Genomic DNA, 8,690 nt, shown 5'->3' with positions numbered 1-8,690 from the left:
CTTTTTCTCTGTTGGTGACATCAGCACCCACACCCAACTGCTCAGACTCTTGCTAGAAACTCCCAACCCACTCCCAAAGAATTGTCCCCACACCCGCTAGATTCTACCTCCCCAATGTCTTTCAAATAACTCCTGTCCTCCCAACAATAACGCTCCAGTCATTTACTGAACACCTTCTCTGGGCCTGGCTTTGACAGTCACATTTCTGCAATCCTTTTTTTTTTTAATTGAGATATAATTATCATATAATATTGTATTCGTTTTAGGTGTACAACAAAATGATGCCGTATTTGTATACATTACAAGATGTCCCCACAAGTCCCGTTAACATTCACCACCATACCTTGTTACCTGGTCAGCCCCTCCCCTCCAGGAGGTCTTTTAAGATCTACTCTGTAACAACTTTGAAATATGTAACACAGGATTGTTAACTATAGTCACCATGCTGTACGTGACATCCCCATGATTTATTTATTTTGTAACTGGAAGTTTGTACCTGTTGAACCCCTTTCACCCATTTCCCCCGCCCCCATGCAATCCTTTTTACAACCCTTTAGGGTGAGAGTACTGTCATCCTCATTTGATGGGCCAGGAAATGCGTTGTGCAAGGCTACCCCGGCAGTTTGCAGTCCAACTAGGTCAGCTGGGTCCCAGGCCCTCTCTTTCTCCTGTTCTTTGTCCATTCCTTCCAGCCTGCTGCCACTGCAAACCTCTGACATGTGGGGGAAACCCTGGTGCCTTTACTACCCAGGTCACTCACCCAGCCTCAGCTGGGGTTCTTCGCTGGACATGCCCCTGGGACTCATGGAGTGTGACGAGTTGAAGAGAGGTCGTGGACTGCATTGAAGGCCCTCATCCTTTCTCTCCTTTCCTGACTGTCCTCATTGGCCTCAGCCCGTCCACCGTGCTGAGCCCCTCGCTGGCCCCTCCACCACCCACCCTGGCCTCCTTTCTGTTCCTCATGTTCACCTGGCTCTTTCCACCTGAGCGCTGCCATGGAGCTTCCCCCTGCCTAGCATCTCCTCTCCTTCAGTCTCGTCCTGGCTTATCCTTCTCTGATTGTTCCTCCAGAACGCCTGTCTTGGTCCACCCCCAGCCTAACCGAGGGCTCCCTTCTTCTCTTTTATAGCAGAACACGCTGTGTTTTCTTTCTAGCACCTATCACAAGTTGTTATTCTATACTTGTTAGGGTGTTCATTTGTTTCAATCCTGTTTCTCCTGCTTCAGTGTAATCTTCATGAGGTACAGAACAAGATGGTGTCTGTTTTGTTCACTGTTGTATACTTGATGTTTCAGATGTAAGAGGGGATGAGTAAATAGCTAGTCAACAAATGAACGAGGGAGCCTGGATTCAAAGCCTGTCTGTCAACACACTGTTGTTCTGGAAGGTGCATGCTCTCCAGTAGGTCCCCCAGACCACGTTTCTCCATGTGAGTCATTGGTTTTATTTCGCCCCAACTCCTAAGGGGATATAGTTCCATTACTAATTTTACATTGTGTTACCAGAAGTCAAAAGTAATCCTCTGCCAGCGTGTGGTCTAAAAGGAACAGCTTTCTAATTGGTTTTGTGATAGAGACGAATAGCCCTCCATGACACAGAAGTCTAAGGGACCAACAAACACCTTAGGGACATTTGTCCTTTAACAAACATCTAGCTACAATAAAATCTATGACCCGACCCTCACTGACTTAAATAACTAGAAGTTACAAATACGTAAGGTGCATGGAGTATAGGAATTCATTATTTGGTATCTGCTGGACAAATCTGACGTGCCCATGTTCTAGGCACTTTCAGAGGTAAGAGAGGAAAGACATGGGTCCTTCCCACAAAGAATTTGTCACTTCCCAAAGAATTAGAATAAAATAAAATATGTCTGGCCCTAGAAGTACATAACAATGAACAGAGCCTTTCTTAGGCTTTGCGTTAGTCCTCTATAGGGCTCAGGGTCATGACCATGAAGTTGATTGTCATTGGCTAATGCTATGAAAACGGGGTTGATTTAGAAAGTGCCAGAGTGGTCACGGCAGGTTCCAGCTTGTTCTATTTCCGTAGCCCTGCACTGTCCTCAGGCGAGACCCAAATTCCTGAGCTGGCCCTGCATGATTCAGCTCCTGCCTGTCTCTCTAGTACATCTACTTAAGCCCGCCAGGGCCCTGTGGAGTGGCTGATGTTCCCCCTTCTCATGCTTTTGCATGTGCTGGAGCTTCAGGCTTCCTCTGCTTCTCCACCCCTCTCTTTCTTTCATTCTTAAAGTCCGTACAAAAGCTTGGGCAGCATGGGAGGGAGAGGGATCCAGACTAGCAGTTTGGGGGAGGTAGGAGAGAGTGCTATGGAGTGTGGCTGGCTGAAGAGCAGGCCCTGGTGGGGAAGGAGGGAGGATGGATTAAAAACAAAGTGCAGCTAGGAAGCTGGATCAGTGCTACAGGGAGCTCAGGACTCATTCACAAGCACCTCTTCCCTGCTGGGTAAAAGGGGCTCTGGATGGTGTCCCTGTGTGTGTGTGTGTGTGTGTGTGTTTGGGTTGCGGGGGGAGGGACACATCTTGGTGGCCAGCACAGCCCTTACCCTCCTGCAATCCTTTTTCTTGTCCCAACTCTCCACTTACCATCTGCCTAGCTCTGTGAGAAGCTCTGTGAATCACAAGATCTCCTGAGTCACTCATTGCCTCTCTGAGGGATAAATAACGTCCAATCTCACAAAAGGAGAGCAGTCAGGTTTAAACGAGGTGTCACTCAAAAGCGAGGGTTCTACTTTCCTTCATGAACTGGCACTGCTGTCATGAGAGGCATGTTGCCAGCTCTGCTTGAGCTTTCGGGCCAATGACCCAGAGCTCTGGCTGTTTTAGGTTAATCTGGATTTAATATTCAGACTGCCAGACTCAGCAAGAGGCAAAGCAGGGCCCAGAGATCATAATTTCGGCCCCAATGGGAAAAGTTTGAAGCACGAATATGACTATATGTGATTTGGTTGTCTCCAGTCTTCCTTGAAAGAGGCCTATCCTTTATTTCACTCCTGAATGAATGCTAATAATAGACATCCCGAAAGAAAATCCCAGTACTTTAATATCCCAAAACTGCTTGCTATAGTCTGCGACATGCAAGACTATAGTCTGCGACAAGCCCTTCGAGTGCGTAAAAGAGAATGCTCCTGGAGTAGCAGAGAGAATATGTGGTCACGCAGAGGCCAGTGATAGATATCTTGTGGTAGATATTTTGATCTCATTCCAAGAGAGTGTCATCATCTTTGTGTCCTGGTGTCTTGTCCCAAGCCTCTCTAGAGCACCCACCCCTCCTGGCTCGGGTCAGGGTAAGAGAAAGCAATTTGATTCTCTGGTGAAAACATACTCACAACAGGGTGTAAATCCAAGCACAGATTTAGCTCTTTGCAGGACATAATTCCATGTTATAAGAAAGGCTTATTAATCAAAATCTAATTGATAGAAGGTTGGGTAAGACTTACTTTAAAAAAAAAAAAGACTTTGTTTTTTAGAGCAGTTGTAGATTCCCAGCAAAACTGAGAGGAAGATACAGAGATGTCCAATATCCCCTTACTCCATCCCCACCCCACTTCTGCTCCCCCATTATCACCGTCCCCTACCTGAGTGGTGCATTTGTTACAATTGATGACCCTACTGGGACACAGCATTGTTACCCCAGGGCTCACTCTTGGTGTTATATGTTCTTTGGGTTTGGACAAATGTATAATCACATGTATCTACCATTATAGTATCATATGGAATACTTTGAGTATCCTAAAAATTCTCTGTGCTCTGTTTGTTCATCACCACCCCCACCTCCTGCCCCTGGCAACCACTGATTTTTTTTTTTACTGTCTCTATTTTACCTTTTCCAGAATGTCATATAGTTGGAATCATACATTGTGTAGCCTTTTGGGATTGGCTTCATTCACTTAGTAATATGCATTTTTTTTTCCTCTGTGTCTTTTCTTAACTTGATAGCTCCTCTCTTTAGCTATAAATAACATTCCATTGTCTGGATATAGCAGTTTATCCATTCAACTACTGAAGGACATGTTGGTTGCTCCCACGTTTTAGCAATTATGAATAAAGCTGTTATGAGCATCTGTGTGCAGGTTTTTGTGTGAATGTAAATTTTTAAATCCTTTGGATAAACACTAAAGAGTGTGATTGCTGGATCATATGGTAAGAGTATGTTGAGCTTTGTAAGAAACTTCCAAATTGTCTTCTAAAGTGGCTGTACCATTTTGCATTCTCACCAGGGATGTATGAGAGTTCCTGTTTCTCTTACATCCTCCCCATCCTCTGGTGTTGTCAGTAAAGATTTACTTCAGAGGGGAATTTTCGGGAATCCCTTCCTTACCCTAGTCAGCTCTCCTCGCCTGATTCACTTTCCTCAGCCTTAGGGAGACGAGCTTGTACTTGCTCTTTGGGTTTCATTGGCGATATCCAGAGACTAGGGCATGGATGCTGGAACCAGATTGCCCGGGTTCCGATGATAGCCCCACTATAAACCTATATCTGTATAAATAATTGTTGGGCGCAGTGCCTGGCACATAGGTAGGCAGTGCCATTTAAGTGTTCATAGACACTTCCTCCAGAAAAACCCTCCCTGGCCTCTCTTTGGTGCAGGGATCCCGATCCCCTGGGGGCTACATTTAACTGACTTCTATTCTAAGATGTGAGATCCCTGAAGGCAGGGACTGTCTTACTCACCTTCATGTCTATGGCTGGAAAACCACATGAAATCCAGATAGGATGTTTCGTATTCATTCAGCAGCGTGAACAAATAGTAGGTCTTCTCCCTTCTCCCTTCCAAGAAAGTCGCCAAGAGTGCCTTTACCTGCAGGATTGTTGATGACATTAGCCATCACAGGGATAAAAGAGAGTCCATAGATCAAGCATGAAACAAACACCCAGAATATCACCCCTATGTAGAATTTTGTTGTAGGGAAAATAAAAGCCCCAGCCGAGAGAGGAAGAAGTGGACTGATCCTAGAGGGAAGATTTGGAGCTTTTTGCAAAACTGGGACGGGAGCTGAGGCGTGCAGGTCCTGGAGTAGTTGAGACCAGCACTTCACTCCCTCCTTTAGCTCTGGTCTGTGGAAGGACCTCATGGCCAAAAAGCTGCAGGATGCCTAGAGGGAGGAGGTTCAGTAAACATTTAGCTTCCATGTCTGCAAAAGATCGAGGGCTGGGACTGGGGCCACTGCTTTCAAGGGGCCCTGTGGATTTTGACTTGAACATCACAATAGTGGCCGCAGCGGACAGGAAGGGCCGGGTTCTGCACTGTGCCAGACCCCTTCTCCCAACCCGAGGGAGAAGGCCCACCTCCCCACTGGGCCCCCACCAAAGGTATATGTTTCCTGAGTGGATGGGGGACTATGAACAAATATAACTTTATTGGAGACACAAAGGCATATGGCTTGCTTTGAACCTTAGTGAAGTGAGCTGAAGTTCACCCCGGCAACCTGCCCAGGAGCCTAGCAAAGGTAGGCACGTTGACTATTTGGCAAGTAGATAGATGAATGCCAAAAGTATTTTGAAATGTATCCAGTTTATTTTGTTTGTTGATTTATTTAATTTATTTATTTTTATTTTTTCTTTTATTTTTCAATTACAGTTGACATTCAATATTATATTCATTTGAGATGTACAGCATAGTGATTAAACATTTATATAACGAAGTGACCTTCCCAATAAGTCTAATACCCCCTGACAACATACATAGTTATTACAATATTATTGACTATATTCTCTAAGCTGTACTTTACACCCCTATGACTGTGTTGTAACTGCCAATTTGTACGTCTTTATCCCTTCCCCTATTTCACCTAGTCCCCCACTCCTTCCCATCTAGCAATCATCAGTTTGTTCTCTGTGTCTATGAGTTTCTGTTTTTTTTTGTTTATTTTGTTTTTTAGATTCCACATATAAGTGAAATCATACAGTGTTTGTCTTTGTCTGACTTATTTCACTTAGCATAATGCCATCTAGTCCAGCCATGTTGTTGCAAATGGCAAGATTTTATTCTTTTTTTATTGCTGCATAGTATTCCTCTGTGTGTGTGTGTGTGTGTGTGTGTGTGTGTGTGTGTGTGCCATCTCTTCTTGATCCAGTCATCTATTGATGGACACTTAGGTTGCTTCCATATCTCGGCTATTGTAAATAGTGCTGCAGTGAACAGAGGGGTGCATATGTCATTTTGAACTGGTGTTTTGGATATCTTCAGATTAAAACAAAAGTGGGATTGCTGTCATTGCTGTCATAAGGTAGTTCTATTTTTAATTTTTTGAGGACTCTCCATACTTATCCTGTCTATTTTAATAGTGCCGTAGAAACAGTTTTTGTTTACTACCTTGAATAAAGATTTTCGAGGGCTATTTCCTGAGCATTTAAAACATTCAAATGAGTTGTCTTTGAACAAAGATTCAAAAGCTGTTTGTAATTACAAGTTGCGTAGCAACAAGTTGAATTTAAAACTCACTAGTCTTACATTGTGGATCATCTAACAACTACACCTGACTGCTTTGCACTTTGTGGAAAGATTGTGGAGTCTCTAGTCAGAACTTGTATCACTAAGCCCCACCTAATATGATAAAGCCTGTTAGACAAAAAACAAAATCCTACTTTGCCTATTGGCATCCACTTCACAAAGTTGCCTTGTGCCTAGCAATTCCTAGTACTTGCTCAGAACGAAAGCCGTGTAGGCTGTTGTTTTTCTACTCTCAGTTACTTGTGGTCTTTCATCCAGGTATTACTCAAATGAATTAAGTCTAGAGATAATTCAAAAATGTTCCTTTAGTCCTTAATTTCTGCTCATTCCCCTCTTGAGTCTTCATAGACTGCTTTCTAGGCTGCTATATAACAACCTGCAGACCTGCTTTGTTTTCTTGCCCTTTTAAGTGTCAGAACAGTATCTGAAAGACAGTAAGTGGAAAAAGGAGGAACAAGATAAAGACCTTGACAAAACATTCAGGCACACCTCAAAGGTGAGAGATTCCACTGGACAACTGTCCTGACTCTCAGCAAATCAGCACCACAAAAATAGAGGCTGTTACAGAGGAAAAGAAATGTAAGGACCCCAGAGAACTCTATAAAAAGATGTCTTTATAAATATATCCCTTCAAGCCAATCTGACACATGACGATTTAGGACTACAGTTTATATTTGTATTTAACAAAATAGAGAGTAAATATGATTGTAACTATGTTTCAGGTTTTCAGTTAAATAAGTACTATACTTCAATTAATATCCTAAATGGCTTTATTTTTTTTTAATGTTTCATGTCAATTTTGGATCTTAATACAGTTTAATAACTTTTTTCTGTTCTTTTCTTTCTCCTTATTTAAACACAGAGAGCTTTTGACCTCTAGAAGCTATAAGGACTTTCCGACAAGTTACTACAGCACATTTATCTTTAATTCTAGAATAAACAAATCTTTAAGATTAAATGGGCGTATATCAGAGAAAGTTTTAAATGGCTAGGTTAAAGTTTACAGTCATGAAAAATTATGAAAATCTTGTAAGGTCTGCCCCACCGAACTAATAGCCTCAGAGATGAGGACATTAATTGTTATGTTACCACACCATAATTTCACAAAAGCAAACCCACCCTGTGCAGCCTCCTGGGACTCTTGTGTCCCCTCATATACCCACCTAGTTCCACAGTGCTGGTGGAAGGAGACTATGCACCCATGAAGAAGTTTCCCTTCTGCTGAGTTATGAGGACACTGGCTCCCTGTATGACTGCACGCTGGCAGCATTGGGAGGGTGTCCAGGGGGTGGAGGAGGAATGTTTCCAGGAGTTGCCCCAGCTCCAAATCTGGCTCCTTCCACCAACACTGTGGAACCAGGTGAGTAGATGGGGCCAACTGGGTAATAAGCCATGTGGACTGTGGAAAGGAAAGGTCCAACTACCACAGACTGGGCCATGGAAAAATACAGTGAGGCATCAGGAAATGCACTTGAAATGGTAGGGACTGTGGCAGCCCCGGGGGTGCACAAGCTCGGACGATAGAGCTCTGAGGAGGTAGGTGGGGTATCAGTATAGGGGGAGCCTGAGGAAGATGCAAGGTCTGAGGGGACACAGGAGTCCCAGAAGGCTGCACAGGGTGGGTTGGCTGCATGGGATATCGACCTTTGCTGTTCACGGTGACTGCAGGTCCAGTTTGGTTTGGCATCAGGGACGGTTATTTCTATATGTATATTTTAAATAATGTTTTGCTTTTGTGAAATTATGGTGTGGTAACATAACAATCAATGTCCTCATTTCTCAGGCTATTAGTTCGGTAGGGCAGACCTTACAAGATTTTCATAATTTTTCATGACTGTAAACTTTAACCTAGCCATTTAAAACTTTCTCTGATACACGCCCATTTAATCTTGAAGATTTGTTTATTCTAGAATTAAAGATAAATGTGCTGTAGTAACTTGTTGGAAAGTCCTTGTAGTTTCTAGAGGTCAAAAGCTCTCTGTGTTAAGGGGAGCTGACTCTGGGTGGTGAACACACAGTATGATTTATGGATGATGTGATACAGAATTGCACACCTGAAATCTATGTAATTTTACTAACAATTGTCACCCCAATAAATTAAAAATAAATTTTTTTAAAAAAAAAGCTCTCTGTGTTTATATGAGGAGAAAGAAAAGAACTGTACTAAAGATCCAAAATTGGCATGAAACATTAAAAAAAAGAAAGCTATTTGGGGT

The 8,690-nt window shown here is 43.2% G+C and overlaps 1 pseudogene; it reads right to left on the bottom strand.

Moving 5' to 3' along the window:
• Positions 1–7,665: 7,665 nt before the first annotated feature.
• Positions 7,666–8,161, bottom strand: LOC117022599 (DAZ-associated protein 2-like; annotated as a pseudogene).
• Positions 8,162–8,690: the final 529 nt, after the last annotated feature.

The sequence above is a fragment of the Rhinolophus ferrumequinum genome, chromosome 5 (assembly GCF_004115265.2).
Source record: "Rhinolophus ferrumequinum isolate MPI-CBG mRhiFer1 chromosome 5, mRhiFer1_v1.p, whole genome shotgun sequence".
Lineage (NCBI taxonomy): Eukaryota > Metazoa > Chordata > Mammalia > Chiroptera > Rhinolophidae > Rhinolophus > Rhinolophus ferrumequinum.
Note: the sequence above shows the minus strand (reverse complement) of the source record. Positions and strands in the feature narration are given on the sequence as shown.